Below are 12109 nucleotides of genomic sequence, written 5' to 3' on the forward strand. Positions count from 1 at the left end.
CTTGTACTACAATTCCCATCTTCTCTGCAAGTGTTGTTTTTGGCAGGCAGTGAGTGAAGATGTCACCCAACACAGCTGGAGGACACACAAATGGGAAAGGCAGTGGGGATAAACTTCACTGGGTGATGTGTCTGTTCTTTTTCTAACTATTCCAAGCAGGAATACCATATCTACTTTGCTTTTCATCAGATCATGCCACTGAGCATGAGAACTTGAGGCAACTTATAACAAAACACTTTTAAGCCATATAGGCTGAGTGCATAAAGGTTAGAAGTGATACCATAATACAGATTTGCAACCCTCACATTTGCAGCTTGATTTGGAATTTTATATACATAGAAGAAAAACCCAGGATGGGATTTCCTCACTTTTTCTATGTATATATTCATAGTTCTGCAGCCCTTTAACTACTATTTCAGTCAATCAGATAAATCAGCTGACTTAATATATATTAGGATTCAGGTAGAGGGCTTGTAAGATCTCAAGGGGATTGTGTGTTGCAAATGGACCTGAATGAAATTCCAACAGAACACATAACAGTAAGGTTATGATTTGCAAACCATTTACAGTAGTCCATAGCCTGCAAGAGATGATTCTGTACTACAATATGCCATTTCAAAGAGCATTGATGCCCCAAATTGAGTCATACAGCCATGAGCATGTAATTAACTCTGGTGTCCCATCATCAGAACTGGAAGAACAAGAACAAATAAACATGGACACAACAAGACAGTGCATGGATAGTAAGATGGCAAGAAGAAACATTTTGTCATGTGGTAGTCATGTCATCTCAATCTAAAGAGGCGATGGGTGCAAAACCCATGATTTGTAAAACAATCAGGAATAATGCTTCACATTTTACAATGGACTTAATCTTGCACTATTAGGTAGCAGCCAAGTAAAGTTGCTCAGTAGTTTCAGAGAAGGGCAAGAATGGTCAAAGGAAGGCCAAAGGAAGAACGGCTGGCTGGAAGGTTGGTTTTTTTTCCCTGTCTTTCAAAGAAGACCAACATTTTGGGAGATGATGATGATGATGGTGACTAAATGGCTCTCTCGGTGGCTGGGAAACTGAGTAACATCAAGTGACCACATTCTCAGCACGTGAAAGTCAGGTTGGGTAGCTGCAGACATTTCCACCTGTAACAAGGGTGCAGGATAGCTAGCTAGCCATCACAAAGACTCGCACCATGGGCACAAATTGTTGGAGGGAGAAGGGAACTGGAGTCGATGACCTGAGGTGGTGGATGCCACAAAGAAAGCGACCTCTCATGGAAGAAGGGGAACCAACCCGGGGAACCCCTAGATCCGTTGCGAAATCGAAGGACGACGGCAGCAAGAAAGGCCACAGAGAACCGAAGGCGAGAGGGCCAGAAGGAGCCGCTAAAAACCGAGCTGAAAAAACTTCGTCGAGGCTTTCCTCTGGCGATGGCAACGGAGCAGATGCTGAACGTGGGGTTGGAGCTGGGGGCCGGGAGGGGGGGGGAGAAAGAAGGGGCTTCAATTTCGAGGACGGGCCGAGGGGATCGCCTCCCCATTCAGGTCCAGGGGAGGATGAGAGAAGCAGATGGGGACTGACTGGGGGGCGCACAGCGGGGCTGCGGGAAGACAGGTTAGGCGGGGGGGCGGGGGCGGGGGCGGGGCCGGCGCAGAGGCGGCTGCAGCGGCGGCGGCTACCGCCGCCGCTGCTGCTCGCGTGGGGACGCCCCTCCCCCGCGCTGGGCGGCCGTGTCCGTGTCCGCAGGGAGCCGCCTGCCTGTGCTGGGACCTGGTGGCTGGTGCGGAGATTGGTTAGTGGGGGCGGGCAAGGTGCCGTTTGATTGGCGGGCACGGCAGAGCGGACAGCCGAGGGGAGCGCCATGATTGGCTGCCGACGAGGAAGCAGGAAGGGAGGACGGAGCGGAGCTGGGGCTCGATGCTGCCGCTGCCGCTTTCGGGGGAGTTAGAGCACAGCGGCGGCGCTGGAGGCGGCGGCGGCGAGGGCGACGGAACAGGGGAGGTGAGGGCGCAGCGGCACAGGGCAGGAGCCTTTCCCCGCGGCCGAGCAGCCGCCACCGCCCCCTCCGGCCTTGCGCGCGCGGGCCCCAGAAGGGGGCGCGCCTCCTGTCCCCATCCTGTAGCCGGGCGGCGACGCGGAGGAGGAGGCAGCGGCGCTGCTGTTGCTGCTGCTGCTGCTGCTGCTGACGCAGCAGCGTGGAGCCCGGGACTCGGGCGCCCCGGGGCGTTCCAGCCGCCGGATTCTAGCCCGGTCGGGGCCTTCGCCTACCCTGGGTGGGCCCCACGAAGTCAAACGGCGGTGGCGGTGGGAGCCACGACGACGGAGCAACCCTCGAGCGCCCCGGTGAGTGAGCCAGGGACTTGGCCAGCCCGTCAGTCAGTCCGCACCGGCCGGCAGCGCGATGGGGCTCCGCCCGCCGCCAGCCTTGAACGCTCGCGTGGTGGGGCGGGGAGGGCGCCGCGACGGGGAACTTGCGGGGCGCGGGCGGGTGATGGGAACAGGTGCCACCGCCGCCGCGGCTGGGGAAGGGGGTGGGTGGCCGGGGGAAAGGAAGCGGAGGGGGCGCGGCTTTTGCGGGACGCCCCCTCCTACGAGCCGGCGCGCTGGCTTCAACGGGCGGCCCCCGGGAACTTTCTGCCAGGATCCGGCTGGTGCTGGCCCCTGGGCCGCGGAAGACGGAGAGCCGAGGTCTCAAGCGTGGAGCCCTCCGGCTCGGGGGCGCCCCCGTCTCCTGCTCTGCCTCATGTCGGTCCGCCTCTCCTCGTGTCATGGTGGGTGGGTAAGCGGTTGGGCTGCCTGCTTCTGTTTCCTCTCCCTCCGGGATTGGTGTCTTGGCGCTGAAGGTCCCCCGTTCCCGAAGGGTGCCGTGGCCCGTCGGGTCGCCCTGAGCCTGAGCTGAAGGACCCCCCGGGCTGCTCCCCTCTCACTCCCCCTCCCATCACCCGGCCGCCAGAGAGCGGGGAGGAAATGGCCCCCGGTGGCAGGTGGGCTGAGCCTCGACTACGACTCCCCGGTGGCTCCCTGGGATCATATTAAGGGCCAGGCTTCTGCTCTGCTTCCTGGGATTACCTTTGGGTCTAAAGTTATGTAACAAACCCATTAACTTTTACAACAGCGCCGGAAAATATCCCTTTTTTCAAACAATCCGGGCCAAGGCAGGAACCGAATCTATGGGAGGCTGAGCGATTAGGATGTGAGCTTCCTTCTTGGCTGTCCATTTTTCTGTTTTCCTTTCTTGATGGGTCTCCTGTCTTTGAAAGGTATAGTCAGATGGGATGATTTCCCAGTTCGGTGGGGCAGCTCTGTCTAGGGGATTTGGGGAAGGGATAAGGAGGCAGGGAGACAGATGTCTTTAAAATGGTATGTGAGGCAGAGGGAACAGTCTGGATACCTAGTTTAATGTTTTGTTGGAAGAGGAACATGGAGCCAGCACCAGAATAGAAAGGATGAAGTTTTCTTAAAAAGGGGTGTGTGTATTTCTATGTGTACATGATATGAGCTGTTAGAAACACAATATTGAGGTATTTTCTCTAGAAACAACCAAGTAGATAACAACTTGACCCTGCTCTAAGAGAAATGTGTCCATGGAGTAAAATAATGCAGTATAATGGTAGAATTTGAAAGTATTTATTGAAATACTGAAGGAAACTTTGGTGATCATGACATCAAATACTGAACCCAAAATGATCCCAGAAAACACCTTCATTTTCTTATGTAGAGAATGATTTTGAAGGTGCCAGTGGTTCAAGAGAGAATTTTAAAAATCTATTTAGTATTCCCCACTGTACCATGGTTATGACATCAGCCAGAAACTTGTCTTTTAAACTGCCTTAGCTGCAGATTTAGGCACACTATCCTGGGAAGGAGTGCCATTGTGAATAGACATATATAGGAATAGTTGTTTAGTTTTCAGCTCTGGAATATTCTTCCTTTCCAGTTAATGGTGCTTTATCACTGTTCACAAATTTATGCTCTTCCTGCTTTGAATGCCACCGCACTCTTTCAAGTGGTGGTGGGATGCTCACTATCATTAATATGCAATAAGTTGTTTCAAAGGAAAAGGCAACCCCTATCCTTGCAGCAGCAAGCAAAAATTGTGGACTAGTCAAACTCCCTCCCAATATGCCAGTTTTACCAGAAGAAAATATGGCTAAATTTTAGTTTGGTGGCAGTGGGAAGGTTTTCTTTCCTACATATCAGTTTAGCACAGGCAGGAGAGGTTGAAATACAGGTAAGCCCTTCCAAAAATATAAGCAATGCTGGGGGAGCTAAGCAAGTTACAGTGTGCTTCGTATGGACCGTGTCTGTGAAAAGTGGCGTGCAGACATTAAAGGAAGTTTGAAATGAAATTGGTTATATGCAAATAGAATGTATAATGAGTTTTAAAACCTGGTACCTGGTCAGTTTCATGTCAAAGGTGTGAAGGAGGCTCACTTAAAACATGTGAAATGTATCTGGGGGTTTCTCTTAGCGCTTCATGAGGGTTTTAGAATAATACTGTGTAGAAAATGTTCAGGATATTTTGATTTCAATTTGAAGGAATTACGGCTGGATATTAAATAGCTTTTGGGGGGAAAGGCATGTGGATCTTCAGTTTACATGTATGTCAATCATGTGGTTAAAACAAGAAGTTTCAGAAACTGCAAAGTGGCATGTCAAGTCTTCTGTTTCAGCTGCTTGCCTTGAGTTGACAAAATCTTGAAGCTGCTTGCCTAAGAGGAAAAAAAAATAAGAGATGTTTTTCCTTCACTACTATATTTTGCCCTAACTGTGGAAGGATGATGTTGAGAATCAGTAAAAACAAAGGTTGGCGTTGTATTTGCTTGCTGATTTCCATGTCCCTGTGTCTGTAGATCACATGGAAGGCAGGCGCAGGTTGTGTTTTCTGTAGCAAGGGAGTTATTTCTAGGAGTTCCTCTTCGGAGATGCTGTTAAAGGGAGAAGACAGCAGAATTTATGAGATTAAGGAACGGATTGTTGCTTTTTATTTATCTACAATATTTACAATTGCTGCCTGAGTAATCCCAAAGCATAAGACATTTCCTTAACCATGTTGTTTTATCCATTTAAGAGTGTTTCTTTTTTTTTTCCATAATGGGAACTAAGATGCATCTGAATAAGTTTGCTTAAGGAATGAAGGACTAAGCTTATATTTGAACCTTGGGCTTACTTGCTGCCCATCCCTAATTTCTCCAGTTCCTTTTACTTACAGAGCAACACCAGGATGCCATATAAGTCCGGTGGATTGGACAGAGTACCAAAATCATGAGTATAGTAGGGGGCACAATCTAAAAATGTTTATCTGACATTCCAGTTTGATTTCTGGAGAGCTGTTACAGAATCCTGGTATTTGAGACAATGTCTTATGTCTTAATCAATATATCTATTGTTTGGGTATTTTATTGTGTATTGTTTGTAACCTGATGTTGCAGAAGTTTCTGTGGAAATATTTATTTACTTATTTATTTAAATGAGTCTGTATACATTTCAGCTATACAGCACTTTGTGGCTGATGATGCCCTCTTGTCTTCAGTGTGTAGATCTGTGTGTGTTCCATATTGTAAAAGATTCTTGGGAAATTTTCTAGGCTTGGCCTGGGAATGGGAAGAGGAGGGGTAGTATTAGAGGTACCATAGTTTCTCTGTTGGATGCTGAAGTGGCAGTGACTGTACTTGCCTTCAGCCTATCAGGAGAGCTAGACAAAGAAGGAAGCAGCAGATAGGACTAGCCAGTAAAAGATGGAGATCAAGGAGAATTAACTTTAAATCTGCAGAATGAAGAATATGGAGAAAGTTGTGGTGAGATTATGATGTTCTTCAGGTAGCTATCAAGTGACAGTTTCCTATAATGTCTGAGTTTGTTATACCAAATTGAATATAATGATTTCATCATGCAGTCAAAGAGTGCTGTACATCATTGTTAATACTATGCTATATTGAGAGGAAGTGAAGTATCTTAATTTGTGTAGGAAGCTGTGCAGCATCTTAACTCACATGCCAGTTTTGGTGAAGAATTAATTTACTACTGTTTATGTCTGCCTTTCTTTTTAACATATATAATAATTTTGTGTATATTTTTCCTGTTTTGATACATCTGAGTCACGCTCTAGAGGAGATGGGTGGCATATAAATTTAAAAATAAATAAATAAATAAATCTGCAGATAATTTACTTAAGTCCAGTTCCATCTTGCAAGCTTAAAGCAGGATCAAAGGTGATCCATAGTTCTTTTGTTAGGCACAGGGCATGTGCTTTGGGTATTCATGGTCATCAAGTGTATAAATCATGAATAAGACTCATAAGAAGGTTCAAAGGGACTTTGTAGATATTGTGTTATGCGTAATACATCCTAGGTGTTACTTCTAGTCTGCATCATCTCCCCAAATAAGTACTCATTTATTACTTTTATAACCCCACACGTTTCATTCTATGAAGAAATGTTAGAAATTGCTGGTTAGTACTTGGAAGGAAGACCACCAGGGATTGCTAGGACTTTAGGCTACCTTCGGAAGTTAAACTAATCCTGGAAGAAGGTGTCTTCCGTACGTCTGGCAGTAAAACTGCCATGTACATGTACTCCCAGGAGTCAAACTGAACTCAAAGATTTTGAGTTCTTTTCTTTTTTAACAGCATTTGGTTGTTGTATTTTAAATAAAAATACAGTACAGCCATCCTGAAAGAATCAGCCAGTGCAGGATAGTATTGGTATCCTAAGGAGAGCAAGACTTAGCCATTATCTATTCTCTTCTCCACGGCAGAACAAGATTATTTTCCCCAGCAAATGGAATGTCATGGAAATGGGGGCTATAAGGCCTTTTCTGGCAATTGATGGGATGTGAAGCAGTGCTGTCCACTGAAGGTACTGAATCTTAGGAAGAATTTGGAGTGAATAAATAAAGTGCTGGATCAGAACTTATTTTTCATTCTTTGTAATTGCCCTGCACAGTTAGTCAAGAGAATCCCTGGGTTCCACAGGGGTTTGTGTGTATTGAGGGTGTTATTGCTTCTTGAAAATGTTCTTCTAGCACCTTGCATCATATATATTATGATTTTTCCTGATCTTGGAAATTGCCTTTAAGAAGTCTGCCTTGAAAATGGTTATAAGAATATTTCAAATAAATAAACCCACTAATGAGCTCATGGCTGAGTGGAGATTAGGACTAGTACCTCAGCTGCTCAGTTGATATCAGTAAGTTATGATAAACTGCAGAGAGTTGAAGTGGCACATTTGTGCCACTTTCAGAGGCTCTCTTAACATACCAACATTTCTCAGGCTGATTCAAACAAAAATATATTCCTTTTTTTTTTTCAAAAGAAGTTGATAACTTACCATATTTGAGTTGCTGCAAGGTCTGGAGGAGTGGGCATCCTCCCCCCGCCCCCAATATGCTCCATCAGCAGAAGTTGTTCATTTCCTTTGGATTCTTTGATCTAGCCAAGCACCTGTCAGTAACCTTGTAAAGCAAAGAGAAAACTAATATGTTTACCAAAATTTTCTGATTTCTTGAATAGATTTACTTAAATATAGATAAAAACTTGCCCAGCATTCTGATTGAAGAGATGCATTAATCTTTCTGAGCAAGGTCTGCAATATTATTTATTTTGGCACTTTTTAAGAGGCCTTCATTGAGGCAAACATTATGCATGATGAATTTGACTACTGAGAGAGTTAAATAAAACTTTTAAGCAGAATTTTCTATGCTCTGTTTTAAAATATAATTGAATTCACTTGTCACATAAATGGAAGTTTGATTCCTTGATATAAAAACATGCTGTTAAAAGTTCTAGATACTAAAGGGAGTCTGATCTCTGTATTTTCTTCATCTAAGATGGATATTTGTGACACTTATTTCTATCATAACTTTCACTCTCTTTTCTCATATTTTCTTAGCAAAAATACCTCCATTTGATAAATCTTTATAGCTTGTGTTTGTAGGTTATTGGCTGGAAAGCCCCATTGCCCTTTACCTTATGCAGCTGTGCTGGCTGTATTCCTGCACAATGCCATGCCAGAATTTATTTAACTATGAATGGTTGACCAAGCTCTAGTGGACTGGATTGCACATAATGCTAACCCATAATGGGTGAATGTGCACATCATGCTAAGCCAAATACAAACCACGTTATGGTTTAGCGTTATATGTAAACTAGGCCAGTTGTAATTAAGTCAAACTAACTTTAAGAGAGATGTACTATGCTACAGGATACCTATTACTAAGTTTTTGGCTGTCTACAGTATCCCATGAAGACTGCCCATTTGGGAACAGAAGAAGTTGCTCTACACTGAGGCAGACTTCTTTGTCTGTCTGGTTTGGTTCCATCCATGTTGAGTGACAACTGCTCACCAAGGTTTCCAACAGGATCTTTCCTAGCCCTTGTTGTATATATCAGATCTTTTGTTTGTAGAAAATCTGCTCCTGAGCTACAGTACTAAAATTGTAGATCTTTTTCCTTATTTACTAGATTTGGGCAAAACACTTGAAAGAAATGCTTCACAAATGTACTAAAGCAGTTCTGTCCTATGCAAGGCTTGCATGATTCCTTGAAAGTTGTCCTTGGTTGTTTCCACCTGCATATACATGATTGTCTCACTGGCAATCCAAGTGGAAGTGTAGGCTGTTTACATGGATGTGTGCATGCACAATTGGGACAGGCTTTGAAGTAGCAGCACAAGCTTTATAGAGGATGCAGCTGCTTTATTATTTCAAAGACTACCTTGCATACTCATATTATTTATCTCATCCCATGCTTTTCCTATGTTATAAGTGGATTGTATGTACTCTGAATAGGAAGATACATCTTGTTCTGTGTAACACACTGTGCATTAAGTTGGGTACATGCACAGGTTCAGGTCTACTCTGTGTCATTATTGCTCCTCCCTTACCGCATCGGGTGGTTGTTGTCTGGTGGCCCTTTTCCAGAGGTAAGAGCCATCCCCTTGATTTACCATCTGGTTACTGTGTCCAATTTGCTTGACACTTTATTTTATTTATTTAAATTTATTGGCCGCCCAGCTCCAATGGACTTCACTGATAAAGTTGCTCAAATTCACTGTTGTCTGGATTCCACTTGGACAAGGACTTGTGACTAGGCATCATCTTGCTTGGTTGCCTGGGGGTTTTTTTGGTCTGTTGCCTCCAAGAAAGTGGATAGGGTGCTCTCTGGGATATCCTTAACCACCTGAGGACTGGACTCTTGCCCCTTCTGGCTTCTTTGGGCAGCCAGGGCTTCTGATCCAGGAGATTGTGAACACACTCTTGCCCCTGGAGATGCCATCCAGGTCATGTCCTGGTACCTGGAGGCCGTGCATTGGAGAAAACAGGCTCAAACTAAACCCTAGTAAAACAGAGCTGCTGTTGTACACTGGGGTTTCTTTACGCTCCCCTGTTTTGTCTGTGGATGGGGTTGCACTCCCCTTGAAGGAGTAGGTCTATGACTTCGGAATCCTCCTGGACTCAGGGCTCCTACGTGGATCAGAAGGTTGAGGCCATATCCAGGGGGGGCTTTGTCCAGCATTAAATGGTGCATCATATTTGGGATGAGAAGACCTGACTTCAATGGCTCATGCCCTCATCATCACCCAACTAAACTACTGCAACATGCTCTTATATGGGGCTGCTTTTAGTTTGGTGGTGCAAGCTTCAGTTGGTGCTGGTTTTTATCTAAAAAAACCCTTTATGGATTGGCACCTGGTTACCAGTTCAGTCCTGCCAGGAGAAGCAGCCAGTTGACCCCCATTTTCTACAGATTAAGGGGCCAAAGCCCAGAAGTGTTTTTCAGTGATGGGGCTGGCCCTCTGGAGTGACCTCCAGCTGGAGATTCTTCTGTCTCCATTCTTGTCTGTGTTCCAGAAAAAGCTGAAGGCAGAGCTTTTCTGGAGAGCTTTTGGGACTTGATGCCACACACCATGTTTGGGGTTTTGTTTGTTACATCTTTATCTTTTGTATTTTATTCAATATTCTCATTTTGTGAACCACCAAAATTCTGTGATTGTACCTGGATTTAAGTTTCATAAATAAATTATTCTACCTAAGATATTCTAGGTTACTTTAATTGGCTGGTGCTGCTGATAAAGTTTCTGAACAAGGCAGATATCTTTAGTCTTCCTTCTTGTATTTTCCTTGTGGATGGCATCAAGATACCAGTTGGTTTATATGAGTTGTGAACGTAAGTTAATGTATGGAGGAGCAAGCCTTGAAGTAAGACCCTAAGCCAATTTATAGAGATGGCCAATTTGGATTTTACTTCTGCATGGTACATTTGTCATTCTCCCTCTTCCCACCACTTTGCTATAAAGATCCAGTTAAATATTGCAGCAAGGCTACCATGGGAACAAATTCCAGTTTTCAGCTGATCAATTGAGCTAATCGAAACTCACAACATAGACATGTGTATAACTATAATTCAAGTATACTATATTGAACCAAACGGAAAAAGGACAAGCATTCCAGTTAACATATTAATGTTTTAGTTAACATGCATAATAAGTTTTTAGTCAGAGCAGGATAGCCTAGGTTCTTTGCTGTGAGGTGCTGTGGTTGTCCTTGTTTGTTTGTTTTTAAATCATTTTCAGTGACTTGGGTCATTTCTGCATAAATTAGCTATTCTATCAGTCGATTGATGATACTTCTTATAAATGGTTAGATTGTTTACTCTAACTGGATCAGACAAATACTGCAGTGTTTGGGCAAGACTAAACATTACGTGAATCTGTAATAAGTACAAGTTTTTACTAAAAGTTTTAATCCATCACGCATCCCTATGGGTGTAGGTTGTTTTGTTGCAGAACACCAAATTAAATGTTTCTCAACACTGTCAGCATAAGATTTGGAAGCTGGTTGGGCAAGAGAATCTTGACAGCAGATTGTAGGTCTGGTCATAAGAGAAAGAAAAACATTAAGTGTGAGTGTTTGACTCATGACAGACATCAAGAAAAATAATACTTTGGTGAAGTGTTTGGGAATATATATGTTTCAAGTTATTTAAAACTCATTTTAGAATACATTTAAAAATGCAGTGATGAAAAAATGAAAGCAAAATAATTTTTGCTTCTTTGTTTGATAAAAGATCACTTGGAGCTAGAGGGGAGCACTGAAAGTATCTTGCAGTTGTGTTGAGCTTCAGAAGGCTTAGCTTAGAAATAGGGAAGATTTTTTCAGCTCCAGGTTAAAGAGAATGCATCAGCTTGAGGTGTCTGAATTGCACACTCCAAAGCCAGTCCCTCTTAGCTCCAGAAAGGAAAAGTGGTACTGGTGATCTAAATAATGCACTGCCCAAAACGTCAGTGTACTTCAACTAGAGCTGAGCTTCTAGTCGTCTTCTCCCAATTCTGAAGCCAAAGCTGGAGGTTGTCACTCACCTGCAATGGACTTGCAGCATGATGTTTGGAATTAAGGTCAATGTACACCTTGCAAAATAATCTGCACTGAGTGCAATAGGGCTTGTTTCCTATTAACCATACAAGAGATTGCATTGAAAGGTTATTATTTTGGCATCCAAAATATAAGCAAGCAAGGTCAGCTAAAATGTGTAGGCCTGTGATTAGTAGGAAATAATAATTGCATTGAACAAAGAATACAAAATAATGTTTTGGGGATGTGTGTCAAATTTCATATTTGAAACTAGAAAAGCTACTGGATGTTAACTATTTCCAAAGAATGTTCTCTGTAGGGAGAACTTTTTGTTAAAGCTAATTCCTAATTACATACTTATGTAAAATATTGAAAAGGATCAATTAATAAATTGAGCATGGACCCAACATTTATATAAGCTCCCACCTAATGCTAAGCATAGGACTATTACAGATTATGTCAATATGTTATTTTTGCACAAAGCATATTAATAGATGAAAATCCCCCAAAACAATTACAGATAAGAAATTGGTAGTATAAATGTAGCTTTGGACTAACCTCAAATCATATATGCATAAGAGAATGCCCTCTATGTTTACATTCGGAACATATAAAAATCAGAGGGGATGCATTAAACTTTGGTGAGTCTCAGTGCACCCATTTTGACTTCTACAAACTCCCCCAAATCTATTTGACCTCACAGTGCCACCTGACTTATCCCTTGTGCCCTTCAGAAGTCAAAATAATAAAGTGTGCCCTTCCAGA

General features: G+C 43.7%; 1 protein-coding gene across 2 annotated transcripts in view; it reads left to right on the top strand.

The window, feature by feature from the left end:
- The first annotated feature begins 1878 nt into the window (after window positions 1-1878).
- The window catches only part of BAHD1 (bromo adjacent homology domain containing 1), a 67601-nt gene continuing 57370 nt past the window's right edge, over window positions 1879-12109 (top strand). The window contains exon 1 of one of the 2 annotated variants that reach the window (XM_088145458.1): window positions 1879-2338. The gene's annotated coding sequence lies outside the window, so the exon portion shown is untranslated. The remainder of the gene's footprint in view (window positions 2339-12109) is intronic. The other variant, XM_088145459.1, reaches the window with a different exon arrangement.

This window comes from Python bivittatus, unplaced genomic scaffold, assembly GCF_059951505.1.
Source record: "Python bivittatus isolate LINGU-HERP-01145 unplaced genomic scaffold, Pbiv_v1 ctg000480_np1212, whole genome shotgun sequence".
NCBI lineage: Eukaryota > Metazoa > Chordata > Lepidosauria > Squamata > Pythonidae > Python > Python bivittatus.